Source organism: Phoxinus phoxinus, assembly GCF_949152265.1.
Source record: "Phoxinus phoxinus genome assembly, chromosome: 1".
Taxonomy (NCBI): domain Eukaryota; kingdom Metazoa; phylum Chordata; class Actinopteri; order Cypriniformes; family Leuciscidae; genus Phoxinus; species Phoxinus phoxinus.
In genome coordinates this window covers 44,310,720-44,327,259 of record NC_136876.1, presented here as the reverse complement: position 1 = coordinate 44,327,259, position 16,540 = coordinate 44,310,720, and positions in this window count along the sequence as shown.

Genomic DNA, 16,540 nt, shown 5'->3' with positions numbered 1-16,540 from the left:
GGAATTTTGCCAGTCTCTCTCAGTGTCTGTGTGTGTGAGAGAGGAGGGGGGCTTTATTTTAACCCTTTCTCTGCTGTGTGGGACTTCTCGGGCACTTTTGGGGCCCTTAACGTGCTCGAAAACTCTTGAAACTTTGCACACAGGTCAGAACCTGCGGCCATCAGGGCCGGGCTGAAGCTGGTACCCGGGCGTGGCAGGGGAGCTCAACAGCGCCCCCTTTAACGGGGTCCGAAAACTTGGTCCCTATATCAAACTGAATATTGCATGAATTAGTATGAAACTCGGTACACATATAGATCTCATCGGGCCGAACAACTTTCGTGCTCTAAGTTTTACGCCAGCCCAACAGGAAGTCGGCTATTATGGGTTGTATGAAAACGCACGCCCCTGGAATTTTATATACTCCTCCAAGAAATTTAATTTGATCTTCACCAAACTCGGTCAGCATGAAGTCAAGACATTGAGGATGCTAAATTGCGGACGGATTTTTGATATCTCGAACGGTTTGGCCATGGCGAGGAAACGAATTTATGGCGAGAAAAGAGAAACACGATGTGTTATAACGTCTTCATACATTAACTGATCTTGATGAAACTTCAGTAGTGTGTTTTTTGTAAGAGGCCGATCACATGGATGTAACTAATGTGAGTCAAAGTTATAGCGCCACCAACTGGCAGCAGGAAGTGTGTTACTTTTCAAGATGCTTTTGACTAAAGTGGGGGGGTTATTTTTACCTACAGTCACAAAACTCGGTATGTATATTGTGCTTATCGAGCCGGACAACTTTCTCATTTACAGTCATTAGCTCCGACCAACAGGAAGTCAGATATTTTGGTTTGAATGTGGTTTTGTCTCTCTCCGACAGAGTTCCCCCTGCCATTCTGTGTGTGTGTGTGTGTGTGTGTGTGTGTCTATCTGTCTGTCTGTCTGACACTCCCCCCCCGTGTGTGTCTGTGTGGGGAGGGGAGGGAGGGCACACACACAGACAGCCCCCCTGTCTCTGTGTGTGTGGGGAGGGGGGCAGAAAGACTCTATTAAAAATAGGTATATTGTGGCATCTAGTGTTTTATACTATATACATGTGTTTTTTCTTTTAAACAAGTGTTTTAAAGTACAGTAATTTCAATGAATATATATACCACACTTCATATTAATTTTTGGTCTTGTGTACTTACAATGGCTGCTGATTTCATGTGTCCGTTACCGTTAAGTCCATGAGACTGTAGGGTGTCTAATTTTTCATTTTAGGTTTCAGAAGGGTGCTCACGCATACTTTGTGGTTGATATGTGCCCTCGATGCGCACTTTTGCAGAACCCACACTGATGCAAGCTCTAAAGCAGACTTCTTCTCGACAGTCAAAGCGGAGTTACGTTATTGCCCGTCGTGCACAGGAACCCTAAAGGCACCGGGGTGGCGGTTTATATATATATATATATATATATATATATATATATATATATATATATTTATTAGGGCCCAAGCCTTGAAAAGGCGAAGGCCCTATTGTTTTTCTTCGGATTATTATTTTTAGGGCCCAAGCCTTGAAAAGGCGAAGGCCCTATTGTTTTTCTAAGGATTATTCTTCTTCTTCTTCTTCTTTATTATTATTAGGGCCCAAGCCTTGAAAAGGCGAAGGCCCTATTGTTTTTCTTAGGATTATTATTTATTATTCTTCTTCTTTATTATTATTATTATTATTTTACTACCTTTTGGGCACTTTTGGGGGCCTTAACGTGCTCAAAAACTCTTGAAACTTTGCACAAATGTCAGAACCTGCGGCCATCAGGGCCAGACTGAAGCTGGGACCCGGGCGTGGCAGGGGGGCTCGACAGCGCCCCCTGGAATGGGATTCAAAAACATGTCCATATATCAAACACGCTTGCATGTAATAATATGAAACTCGGTACACGTATAGATCTCATCGGGCCGAACAACTTTCGTGCTCTAAGTTTTACGCCAGTCCAACAGGAAGTCGGCTATTATGGGCTGTATGGAAACGCGTGTTCTGGCTTTTGAAACACTTCTCCAAGAGAATTCATCCGATGACCACGAAACTCGGTGTGCATGAAGCCAAGACATGGAGGATGATAAATTGCGAGGGGATTTTTGATATCTCGAACGGTTTGGCCGTGGCGAGGAAACGAATTTATGGCGAATATTGGAAACAGGAAGTGTGTTATAACATCCTCATACATTAACTGATCTTGATGAAACTTCAGCAGTGTGTTCGCTGTAAGAGGCCGATCACATGGATGTGACTATTGTGAGTCAAAGTTATTGCGCCACCAACTGGCAGCAGGAAGTGTGTCACTTTCAAAATGTCACTTTCGCCACCTTTAGTCAAAAATGGGGTATTAGTTTTACCTACAGTAACAAAAATCGGTATTTATATTTATCTCCCCGAGCCTGACAACTTTCTAATTTACAGTCATTAACTCCGACCAACAGGAAGTCAGATATTTTGGTTTGAATGTGATTTGATGGGAATTTTGCCAGTCTCTCTCAGTGTCTGTGTGTGTGAGAGAGGAGGGGGGGCTTTATTTTAACCCTTTCTCTGCTGTGTGGGACTTCTCGGGCACTTTTGGGGCCCTTAACGTGCTCGAAAACTCTTGAAACTTTGCACACAGGTCAGAACCCGCGGCCATTAGGGCCGGCCTGAAGCTGGTACCCGGGCGTGGCAGGGGAGCTCAACAGCGCCCCCTTGAACGTGGTCCGAAAACTTGGTCCATATATCAAACTGAATATTGCATGAATTAATATGAAACTCGGTACACATATAGATCTCATCGGGCCGAACAACTTTCGTGCTCTAAGTTTTACGCCAGCCCAACAGGAAGTCGGTTATTATGGGTTGTATGAAAACGCACGCCCCTGGAATTTGATATACTCCTCCTAGAAATTTAATTTGATCTTCACCAAACTCGGTCAGCATGAAGTCAAGACATTGAGGATGCTAAATTGCGGACGGATTTTTGATATCTCGAACGGTTTGGCCGTGGCGAAGAAACAAATTTATGGCGAGAAAAGAGAAACACGATGTGTTATAACGTCTTCATACATTAACTCCTTATCAAGCACCGGCCCGCGGGCGGGCCGAAGGGGCGTGGCTAAACTTTTATTACTTTTTATCGGCTTTGTTTTATAACAAATATTCAATCAACTATCATAAACTATGCATCATTTGAAAGCTAAAACACTCAAGAATCATGTTCTGAGCTTGTTTTTGCAATCAATACACCAGAGAGGAAAGGGTTAAATTAAATGCTGACTGACTGACCTTGTAAACATGAACACAATGAACGGCAATACTTATCTTTGATCGCGTATGGTTCAGATCAGTTCGGACGAATCCAAGAAACACCAGCATACATTTCAATGTAAGGGTCTACTCTTCAAAATGCATCCCACTGTTTAATCCAAAACAACAACAAAATAGGGAAAAAAACGAAATATCCTCCTTTGTTTACATGAGCGTTTTGAGTTAGAGTAATCCATCATGTTCATTTTCAATGAAATATCGATTCCAACGTTCAAAAGCCATATCTCCCCCGTAGTTTGGAATCTTCCGGGTAAATTGAGCCCTCCCTCGTGTCTATCCTTCAATCACAGGCTTTGTTATTGACTGAAACAAAAAGGGAGCATTTTACCGGATGCGCGAACTGTCAATCGCGCTCCTCGGTGTTCAACTGGATAAAAGCCTGGATAAAGCCAGCCAATGTCTAGTCAGCAAAGTTTTGATTGATGGGAGTATTGACCAACCAACATCGATGCAGTGATTGACGAATCTGCTTGCATGAAACGTGTAATACAAGAACAAAGCGCAAACTTTTCATTCACACGTGCGCTTTCGCCATTCCACACGCAAGAGCGCACACACATAGTGCGCCGACACATACACACACATAGCGTTGTTTTACATCGTTTTGCCCACGGAGTTCGAATAAACCATAGACAGTATATAAACACACGGATTTAATCCAAAGCTTATATCTGAACATCTCTACCATTGATCGTCGACTACAGAATACTTTGGTGGTGTTTTGAAGAAGGTGGAGAGAAGAAGCGACGAAGAGCAGCAGAAAGTAATAGGATATCCATTATAATAATCCGTTTACTGTAATTTATTTGAGTAAAAAACACTGTTCTAATTACAAATGTTCTAAAACTATTTTTTATATATATATATATTATACATTAGTTGGAAAACGGTCACTTCTGGAATGTCTAGGCTATACATTTAATGATAGACGTTTTATTTCACTGTTTTTGCTATTAGAATTGATCAAAATAAAGGGTATTTTGTTAAAATGTTAAAATGTTTTGCTGAAATAGTTTTTTATTGTGTGGTTTGATGGGCAAAACAGTCTTGAATTGATATACATGCATGTAGTATGTACTGTTTACTCTTATGTCATTTGGTTATCAGGTGTCTATTGGAGTCTCCAAATAGGTTTTTGGAAAGGACGCCTATACTTTTCATCAATAAAAGCTTACAGAAACTACATTTTTGGGAGTATCAATCTCAAATTTGACTCAAAACATGTCCAGACATTAAATTTTATCTTTATGGTGTTTTCAGGCCTTTGACATAAAAGTCTGATCAATTTTTCCCTAAGTTAAGTTCATTCAAAGAAATCGTAAGTCACTTTCATGTCAATTTACCTTGTTTTACTCTTTTCCTATTCAACTTTGAGTTAAAATTGACTCTTGGGTAACAAAGATTCAATTGTCTAGTTTAAAAAAAGACAAGAATTATGAATGTGGACCATAGGGTTTAAGAGCTACAGACATTTGTATTTGGGTATGCCGTTTTCAGAAAATTCTCAAAAATAGGGGCGCTTGATAAGGGGTTAACTGATCTTGATGAAACTTCAGCATTGTGCTCGCTGTAAGAGGCCCATCACATGGATGTAACTAATGTGAGTCAAAGTTATAGCGCCACCAACTGGCAGCAAGAAGTGTGTTACTTTCAAGATGCTTTTGACAAAAGTGGGGGGTTAGTTTTACCTACAGTAACAAAGCTTGGTATGTATATTGTGCACATCGAGCCGGACAACTTTCTAATTTACAGTCATTAGCTCCGACCAACAGGAAGTCAGATATTTTGGTTTGAATGTGGTTTTGTCTCTCTCTGCCTCTCTCTGCCAGAGTTCCCCCTGCCATTCTGTGTGTGTGAGTGAGTATGTGTGTGTGTGTGGAGAGGGGAGGGCACACACACAGACACCCCCCCCCCCCCCCTTCCCCATTGTGTGTGTCTGTGTGGGGAGGGGAGGGAGGGCACACACACAGACAGCCCCCCCTGTCTGTGTGTGTGTGTCTGTGTGGGGAGGGGAGGGAGGGCACACACACAGACAGCCCCCCTTGTCTGTGTGTGTGGGGAGGGGGGCAGAAAGACTCTATTAAAAATAGGTATATTGTGCCATCTAGTGTTTTATACTATGTATATGTGTTTTTTTCTTTTAAACAAGTGTTTTAAAGTACAGTAATTTCAATGAATATATATACCACACTTTATAGGAATTTTCGGTGTTGTGTACTTACAATGGCTGCTGATTTCATGTGTCCGTTAAGTCCATGAGACTGTAGGGTGTCTAATTTTTCATTTTAGGTTTCAGAAGGGTGCTCACGCATACTTTGTGGCTGATATGTGCCCTCGATGCGCACTTTTGCAGAACCCACACTGATGCAAGCTCTAAAGCAGACTTCTTCTCGACAGTCAAAGCGGAGTTACGTTATTGCCCGTCGTGCACAGGAACCCTAAAGGCACCGGGGTGGCGGTTTATATATATATATATATATATATATATATATATATATATATATATATATATATATATATATATATAAATAAATATAGCTGCAAGCAGCGATGGAGGGCCCAAGCCGGTGGCACCGTCTTCCTGGTGCCTTTAGTGCAACTAAAGGCACCGGGGTGGCGGTGCCACCGGCTTGGGCCCGTAATCGCTGCTTGCAGCTATATTTATTTATATATATATATATATATATATATATATATATATATATATTTATTATTATTATTTTACTACCTTTTGGGCACTTTTGGGGGCCTTAACGTGCTCAAAAACTCTTGAAACTTTGCACAAATGTCAGAACCCGCGGCCATTAGAGCCGGACTGAAGCTGGTACCCGGGCGTGGCAGGGGGGCTCGGCAGCGCCCCCTGGAATGGGATTCAAAAACATGTCCATATATCAAACACGCTTGCATGTAATAATATGAAACTCGGTACACATATAGATCTCATCGGGCCGAACAACTTTCGTGCTCTAAGTTTTACGCCAGTCCAACAGGAAGTCGGCTATTATGGGCTGTATGGAAACGCATGTTCTGGCATTTGAAACACTTCTCCCAGAGAATTCATCCGATGACCACGAAACTCGGTGTGCATGAAGTCAAGACATGGAGGATGCTAAATTGCGGACGGATTTTTGATATCTCGAACGGTTTGGCCGTGGCGAGGAAACAAATTTATGATTAAAAAAGGATGCATAAAGTGTGTTATAACTTAGTTATAGTTTTACCTACAGTAACCAAACTCGGTACGTATATTCTTCTCTTCGATCCGGACAACTTTCTAATTTACAGTCATTAGCTCCGACCAACAGAAAGTCAGATATTGTGGTTTGAATGTGAATTGTGTCTCTCTCTGTCTGTCTGCCATTCTGTGTGTGTGTGTCTGTCTGTGTGGGGAGGGGAGGGGGGATCTGTGTATGTGTGTGTGTGAGGAGGGGGGCTAGTTTAGTTTAACCCTTTCTCTGCTGTGTGCAAAATCTCGGGCACTTTTGGGGCCCTTAACGTGCTCGAAAACTCTTGAAATTTTGCACACAGGTCAGAACCATCAGGGCCGGGCTGAAGCTGGTACCCGGGCGTGGCAGGGGGTCTCGACAGCGCCCCCTGGAATGGGATTCAAACACTTGTCCGTATATCAAACACGCTTGCATGTAATAATATGAAACTCGGTACACATTTAGATCTCATCGGGCCGAACAACTTTCGTGCTCTAAGTTTTACGCCAGCCCAACAGGAAGTCGGCTATTGTGATTGGTATGAAAACGCATGCCCCTGGAATTTGAAACACTCTTTCTAGAAAATTCATCCAATCGCAACCAAACTCGGTCAGCATGACGTCAAGACATTGAGGATACTAAATTGCTGACGGATTTTTGATATCTCGAACAGTTTGGCCGTGGCGAGGAAACGAAATTATGGCGAGAAAAGGGAAACACGATGTGTTATAACGTCTTCATACATTAATTGATCTTGATGAAACTTCAGTAGCGTGTTTGTTGTAAGAGAGCGATCACATGGATGTAACTAATGTGAGTCAAAGTTATAGCGCCACCAACTGGCAGCAGGAAGTGTGTTACTTTTGACAAAAGTGGGGGGGTTAGTTTTACCTACAGTCACAAAACTTGGTATGTATATTGTGCACATCGAGCCGGACAACTTTCTGATTTACAGTCATTAGCTCCGACCAACAGGAAGTCAGATATTTTGGTTTGAATGTGGTTTTGTCTCTCTCTGACAGAGTTCCCCCTGCCATTCTCTCTCTGTGTGTGTGTGTGTGTGTGTGTGGAGTGGGGGGGAGGGGAGGGAGGGAGGGCACACACACAGACAGCCCCCCCCCCCTTTTCTGTGTGTGTTTGGAGGGAAGCAGAAAGAAGTGTGTGTGTGTGTGTGTGTGTGTGTGTGTGTGTGTGTGTGTGTGTGTCTCTCTGTGTGGGGAGGGGAGGCAGGGCACACACACAGACAGCTCCCCCTGTCTGTGTGTGTGGGGAGGGGGGCATAAAGACTCTATTAAAAATAGGTATATTGTGCCATCTAGTGTTTTATACTATGTATACATGTGTTTTTTTTTCTTTTAAACAAGTGTTTTAAAGTACAGTAATTTCAATGAATATATATACCACACTTCATAGGAATTTTCGGTGTTGTGTACTTACAATGGCTGCTGATTTCATGTGTCCGATAAGTCCATGAGACTGTAGGGTGTCTAATTTTTCATTTTAGGTTTCAGAAGGGTGCTCACGCATACTTTGTGGTTGATATGTGCCCTCGATGCACACTTTTGCAGAACCCACACTGATGCAAGCTCTAAAGCAGACTTCTTCTCGACAGTCAAAGCGGAGTTACGTTATTGCCCGTCATGCACAGGAACCCTAAAGGCACCGGGGTGGCGGTTTATATATATATATATATATATATATATATATATATATATATATATAAATATAGCTGCAAGCAGCGATGGAGGGCCCAAGCCGGTGGCACCGCCACATCGGTGCCTTTAGTGCAACTAAAGGCACTGGGGTGGCAGTGCCACCGGCTTGGGCCCGTAATCGCTGCTTGCAGCTATATTTATTATTATTTTTATTATTATTATTTTTTTTTTATTATGTCAAGTGCTCACGGAAGAGATGTTATCTGTTATCTAGATGTTAGCTGTTATCGGAAGCTCACGGAAGAGATGTTATCTGTTATCTGAGATGTTAGCTGTTATCGCCATGTCATCCAGCACTGCCGAAGGCCGTCTCGATTTGAAGGATCCTTTGTCTGCATTTAACTTCACTTTTAGACTTTGGCTGCATCCGAAATCGCATACTCTTTTGAATACTTACTTCACGACCATTAAAAAAAAAGTATGTTCTATAGTATGAATGTAATACAGATGTACTACATTCTCCATGTTGTCAGTATCATGTGACACATCACTGCATTCATGAATCCTCTCCTGTGGCCTCATGGGATAGTTAAGTGTCCATCGTACATACACACTTCAGAATCACACCAGAAGTAGGTGGTTATCCGGGAACCTTTTGCCTCTTTTATGAGTACTGTGAATTCAGACATTTTTTTTTTGTTTGGTCACAAACTGTTTTTCGCCTATAAGTAGGGAAGTGTAGATTTGAAATCATGCTTTTCCCCATTATTGTTGAATCACGGAAGCTACACCAGTTACTTTTGCCAAGAGATTTCTTATTATTTTTATACATGTATCAGACATATGAGAGAAACATATAAGAAAAAGGCTACAGGGGATGTGCGGTCTTCATTCCAGATTTCTCTGTTCCCCATTTCTTTATCCTCTCAAAATGGCGCTTTTCCACTGCACGGCACGGATCGCTTTAGCTCTGTTTGCTTTTCCGCTGCAGTTAGTACCGTTTCAAAGTGGGTGGATTATAGGGATTATAATCGTTATAGTTTATCCGCTCCTCGGCAACCAACGAGAGAAACGTCTGCACTTCGTCCACTGACCACGATTCAGCCATTTCTTTTTTTGATGTTTTTTTTTTTTTCGCCAAGCAAGTAGTTTATAAACAGCGGTGGCTGTTACCATAGAAATACAAAACAATGTTTTTTGCAACTTTTGTCAGTGTGAAATATATAATATATATTCTCCTCATTACCAGAGTGTCCAGCAACCCAATGCGCTGGGTGGAAGTGATCCCGTGACACCAACTTCAAGCAAAGTCAGCTTACAAAGTGAAAGACAGGACGTAGGCTAACTAACTAACTAGCTATAATTTAACTCATCCTGTCAAACGGACTGTAAAAATGTCCAGCATCTGTGTTTTTTAAAACAAATGACTGTCACAAACACAGAAAATACAACCCCCTGTGTACCTGAGATAATGATCGTTTACTGCTTTGACACACACACACATACATAGACGCACGCTCCTTTACTTTTGAGACAGTGTAAGCTCATTGATGAAAAACAGTGTTTTTGTTTTACAACTTTTAACTCATTCATAGGATGTATGGACATCTATAGGTTAGGAATTTTAATTTAAAGACATTATTACAATTTTTTAAACATTTTTAAACGTTGAAATAATTTTAGCCCTAACACAATGTCTCATTCTGATCGCTGAATAAACCCTATGAGTCAGAGACCGTCAGGCGGTGCTGTAAGAGAGAACCACTCTGTGCTTTTATATTATATTATTTTGTTTATCTAAAACTAAAACAGTAGTTTTTTTATTTTATACACTTTTAAAGAACAGAATGTTTTTCAACCTTAGTTAAATTATTTTATAACCATTCCATTTATACACTTATAAAGAACAGTATGTTTTCAACTTTTTTGCAATATATTTATTTTAAAGGATAGATTGTTTTTGCGTGACACACTTACACAGTCTTTTTCTTCCCACTTTCCACAGGAACCCTCAATGTGCTCTGGAATGCGGATGAGATGCGGACACATATCCTATAACAGCGCCTTCAAACACCTGGCAAAATCACATGATCTAGAGCTAAAAAGGTTAAAAGTCAAAAACTAACTGTCAAAACCACATGATCAAAGACTAGCAAGGTCAATAGGGCTAACCATAACAACATATGCCGGAAAGACACCGGAAGGTCAACCTGTCAAAACACATGATCGAAGGGATAGATAGGGCCAATAGGTCAATCCATAACAATAGAGGCCGGAAGGACAACCGGAAGGGCAACCAGAAGGTCAAGGACAACCGGAAGGGCAACCGGAAGGTCAAGGACAACCGGAAGGACAACCGGAAGGTCAAGGTCAAATGGAAGCCATCAATCATTTTGACACACAGTGCCTGGTATTAACTACTAACGTGGAATTATCATAAACTTTTGTTTTTTGCGATAATCCCAAAACCTATATGGAAAAATCCTATTGTGTTTTTATCGAGGGAACCAGTGTGATGCTAACTGCCAGTTGGTCGACAAAGTGACGTCATAACTGTATCCCTCTATTTATATGATTTTGAGCACTTTTGGGTCAGTAGTGGTGTATGTACTGACGTTCTGGCATACATTTAATACGTGCCTTACTGTGCAAGCTGAAAACTCAGTGCCTGTTGCCACCAAGTCTTGCTGCCGGTCTTTTGCAGTCACTCGAGGGTTTTTCTGAACCTGCCTTCTCAGAAATCTGGTTGATATCTTCCTTTTTCTGCCCCGTCCAGGTAATGTCAAACTGAAGAGATTTGTTATGCACAGAGCAGGCACTCATGTTACTCGAGGTATCACAAGAGGGGACTGTATCATTCACACTCGAAAAAGTGCCTTTAGTCAGTCAGCGTTCTCTGTAACTGCAACTAAACAGTGGAATCTATTGCCAAGGAGGATAAGAGAAAAAGACACTTATCGTTCTTTTACTGGTCAGCTTAAGAACTGGCTAATTGATAATCCGATATGTGCACTACTGACTGTCTACTGAGAATTGTTGCTTGTTTGCAGATTGTCTTGTGTCAGACTTTGAAATCTCTCATTATGTTTTAGCCTATATTGTGTGCTGATGTTGCTTGTTATTGTGGTGTGTTGTATTTGTTTTATTATTACCTTTCTATGTTGTTATTACTTGTGGACTGTAAAAAGTAATTTTATGTTTTTTATATTCGGATTTTAGGTTGCCTTTATAATAACTGGCCAGGGACAACAGATGAAAATTAGCCTGTTGAGCTAACTCTGGCTCATTTACATTTATTTTACTGTTAATCAATAAGAACTTTCCCTGTAAAATAAACAAATCAATGAAATGAAATGTAACCACTGTTCCTTAAACTTTGACCTTGCGCACTTTGCAACATTTAGTGCCTTCGCTATCTTTTTGTATCCTGTTCCTTGTTTGTGAAGGGTGATGATATCTTCTCCTTTTTGGACCATTCTTTTGACTTTCTAACATGCAGTCAAATGTGACACTCAACAAACCTAGGCTGCGTTTACACTTGGCATTAACATGCGATCACCATGATCCGATCAAGCAGATCTGTATCTGGATAACCAATCGGATTTCTGTTTCCTGCTTAATATTTAAATTAGGTCTGTAGCACGACACCAATAAGAGTAAAGATTATAAAAATTAAGCCAATTGCTTTCACTCACTCACTTTACTTTCCTGTGCAATCTCCATCCTTAAATCAAATTACTTTTTTTAATGAAGGAATATATTTCCAGAGTTGATCATACAAAAATAACCATGGTTAAGTCACATCATCGATCATCGGGGTTTAAGGTTATAGCATGCAATGACTAAATTAACAGAAATTGGAGATTAATAAACATGCTGAAACAATAAAAAACATTCAACATTTAAAACATAAAAAAAAGTGTATTATTCCTCTGGCAAAGCAGCGCACGCTCTTCATTAAGATCTCATGACTCACAGCTGTGATTGTACAGGCGATCGTCTCGTTCAGCAGCCTGTTCTCACCCAAATGCGTCTCTATAGCACGCAGTGTGTTTATCGTGCAATTTATACGCGAAAATGAGTTTTTACGTGGATATGATACGCAGTTTTGCGCGTGCATATGATACGCACTTAATTTCGTGATATACACACGCACCCCACACCACTAATCCTACCCAAGCGTATAATACACACGCACCCTACCCCACCCTAAACCCAACCATGTGCTATCCATGCGTATACTATGCACGTAAAAACTTATTTTCGCGTATATATTACACGATAAACACACTGCGTGCTATATAGACGCATTTGGTGAGATCGGGTTGCGTTCAGATAATGTTGCACAATTAAAATGAAAAATGACACACACAGTATCATGTAAGTCTAAATAAACTGTTTTAAATATTGACGTTTATTGTAAGGTTCAAATAAATTTCATTTATTGTCTAAACTGCGTCTGGCCATTATTTTCTGACAGCACGTGGGGAGACTGGGCGGGGATTTAAATGACGTCCACCTGTGAATGCAGACACGACGGCTGGATTGCGTTTACATTAAACTGAGATCCGATCACAATGCGTCCTCGACTACCTCCGAAACTGGACACGCTGATCGGATAGCATTCCCATCAGAAGCGCGTTTACACTCGTCTTTTCAATGTGTATGTGGACAACATCCAGATACAGGTCGCATGTTAATGCCAAGTGTAAACGCAGCCCAAGTCAGTTCAGATATTTCATGTGTTCTAGCTCATGCACACCTGGTGCAGTTAATGAAGCCCTTGATTAGTTGCATCAGGTGTGCTCGAGACTACACCAGTTTTCCAGATTTGTGCTTTTGTGAGGGATTATGTTCAGGGGGTTGAATCATTTTGAGACTGCGGAAGTTGTTAAAAGTTTCATCTTCAGTTGAATTTGGGGAAACCACTTGAAACATTTGTTGTGTTGAGCTATTTTATTTACTTTTGTTTGATTTGTTCATTGCAAACAGCTGAAATCTGTACATTTTGCCAATAAACCTGACCAATGGGGGTTAAATAATTTCGATTACAACTGTATATATATATATATATATATATATATATATATATATATATATATATATATATAGGCTCTTTCATAAAAACTATAATAACCCAGCATCCCACAGCACCTGTTACGTTGAAGCACAGATGAAACAAGATCCAGTTGCAGCACACTTTATTAATTAGATACTAAACTTGAACGAACAAACTAGGACAGGGACACTGGAACAGAACAACAACATAACACTAGACATGTAAACAGTCAAACAAGAACACAAAGACAGGGCTGAAACACAAGGCTTAAATACAAGGGATAAACAAGCTAGACAAGATAACAAGGGGGCGTGGTAATCAGAAACACCTGTGAACAATGATCAGACAATTAACAAGACACATGGCAAACAGTGAATTACATAACAGACAAGAACAAGACACAAAACCCACACCGTGACATAGCCCCTCCCCTATGGGCGGCTCCCGACGCCCGTCAAAACAAAACCACAAATGTTTAGGAGGGTGGTGAAGTGGAGGCGGTCTTGGGGGAGGGACGGAGGGCCAGGTCCGCACTGGGAACCGGGACCAGGATGTAGGCAAGGCGGGCCTGGATCGTAAAGCGTGGGCGACCAGGGCGGAGCAGGCAGTGCAGGCGGCCAGGGCGGAGCAGGACGCGCCGGCGACTTTTGTATCCTGTTCCTTGTTTGTGAAGGGTGATGATATCTTCTCCTTTTTGGACCATTCTTTTGACTTTCTAACATGCAGTCAAATGTGACACTCAACAAACCTAGGCTGCGTTTACACTTGGCATTAACATGCGATCACCATGATCCGATCAAGCAGATCTGTATCTGGATAACCAATCGGATTTCTGTTTCCTGCTTAATATTTAAATTAGGTCTGTAGCACGACACCAATAAGAGTAAAGATTATAAAAATTAAGCCAATTGCTTTCACTCACTCACTTTACTTTCCTGTGCAATCTCCATCCTTAAATCAAATTACTTTTTTTAATGAAGGAATATATTTCCAGAGTTGATCATACAAAAATAACCATGGTTAAGTCACATCATCGATCATCGGGGTTTAAGGTTATAGCATGCAATGACTAAATTAACAGAAATTGGAGATTAATAAACATGCTGAAACAATAAAAAACATTCAACATTTAAAACATAAAAAAAAGTGTATTATTCCTCTGGCAAAGCAGCGCACGCTCTTCATTAAGATCTCATGACTCACAGCTGTGATTGTACAGGCGATCGTCTCGTTCAGCAGCCTGTTCTCACCCAAATGCGTCTCTATAGCACGCAGTGTGTTTATCGTGCAATTTATACGCGAAAATGAGTTTTTACGTGGATATGATACGCAGTTTTGCGCGTGCATATGATACGCACTTAATTTCGTGATATACACACGCACCCCACACCACTAATCCTACCCAAGCGTATAATACACACGCACCCTACCCCACCCTAAACCCAACCATGTGCTATCCATGCGTATACTATGCACGTAAAAACTTATTTTCGCGTATATATTACACGATAAACACACTGCGTGCTATATAGACGCATTTGGTGAGATCGGGTTGCGTTCAGATAATGTTGCACAATTAAAATGAAAAATGACACACACAGTATCATGTAAGTCTAAATAAACTGTTTTAAATATTGACGTTTATTGTAAGGTTCAAATAAATTTCATTTATTGTCTAAACTGCGTCTGGCCATTATTTTCTGACAGCACGTGGGGAGACTGGGCGGGGATTTAAATGACGTCCACCTGTGAATGCAGACACGACGGCTGGATTGCGTTTACATTAAACTGAGATCCGATCACAATGCGTCCTCGACTACCTCCGAAACTGGACACGCTGATCGGATAGCATTCCCATCAGAAGCGCGTTTACACTCGTCTTTTCAATGTGTATGTGGACAACATCCAGATACAGGTCGCATGTTAATGCCAAGTGTAAACGCAGCCCAAGTCAGTTCAGATATTTCATGTGTTCTAGCTCATGCACACCTGGTGCAGTTAATGAAGCCCTTGATTAGTTGCATCAGGTGTGCTCGAGACTACACCAGTTTTCCAGATTTGTGCTTTTGTGAGGGATTATGTTCAGGGGGTTGAATCATTTTGAGACTGCGGAAGTTGTTAAAAGTTTCATCTTCAGTTGAATTTGGGGAAACCACTTGAAACATTTGTTGTGTTGAGCTATTTTATTTACTTTTGTTTGATTTGTTCATTGCAAACAGCTGAAATCTGTACATTTTGCCAATAAACCTGACCAATGGGGGTTAAATAATTTCGATTACAACTGTATATATATATATATATATATATATATATATATATATATATATATATATATATAGGCTCTTTCATAAAAACTATAATAACCCAGCATCCCACAGCACCTGTTACGTTGAAGCACAGATGAAACAAGATCCAGTTGCAGCACACTTTATTAATTAGATACTAAACTTGAACGAACAAACTAGGACAGGGACACTGGAACAGAACAACAACATAACACTAGACATGTAAACAGTCAAACAAGAACACAAAGACAGGGCTGAAACACAAGGCTTAAATACAAGGGATAAACAAGCTAGACAAGATAACAAGGGGGCGTGGTAATCAGAAACACCTGTGAACAATGATCAGACAATTAACAAGACACATGGCAAACAGTGAATTACATAACAGACAAGAACAAGACACAAAACCCACACCGTGACATAGCCCCTCCCCTATGGGCGGCTCCCGACGCCCGTCAAAACAAAACCACAAATGTTTAGGAGGGTGGTGAAGTGGAGGCGGTCTTGGGGGAGGGACGGAGGGCCAGGTCCGCACTGGGAACCGGGACCAGGATGTAGGCAAGGCGGGCCTGGATCGTAAAGCGTGGGCGACCAGGGCGGAGCAGGCAGTGCAGGCGGCCAGGGCGGAGCAGGACGCGCCGGCGACCAGGGCGGAGCAGGACGTGCGGGCGGCCACGGCGGTGAAGACCCCTCGGGCGGCCACGGCGGTGAAGACCCCTCGGGCGGCCACGGCGGTGAAGACCCCTCGGGCGGCCACGGCGGAGACGACCAGGGTGAAGCCGACCACTCGGGCGGCCACGGCGGTGAAGACCAAGGCGGAACAGAGACAGACCCTGGCTCAGGAACAGTCACAGACACCACCGGCTCAGGAACTGCAGCAGACGCCACCGGCTCAGGAACTGCAACAAATACGGGCACCGGCTCTGGAACAGCAGACACTGGCTCCGGCTCTGGAACAGCAGACACTGGCTCCGGCTCTGGAACAGCAGACACTGGCTCCGGCTCTGGAACAGCA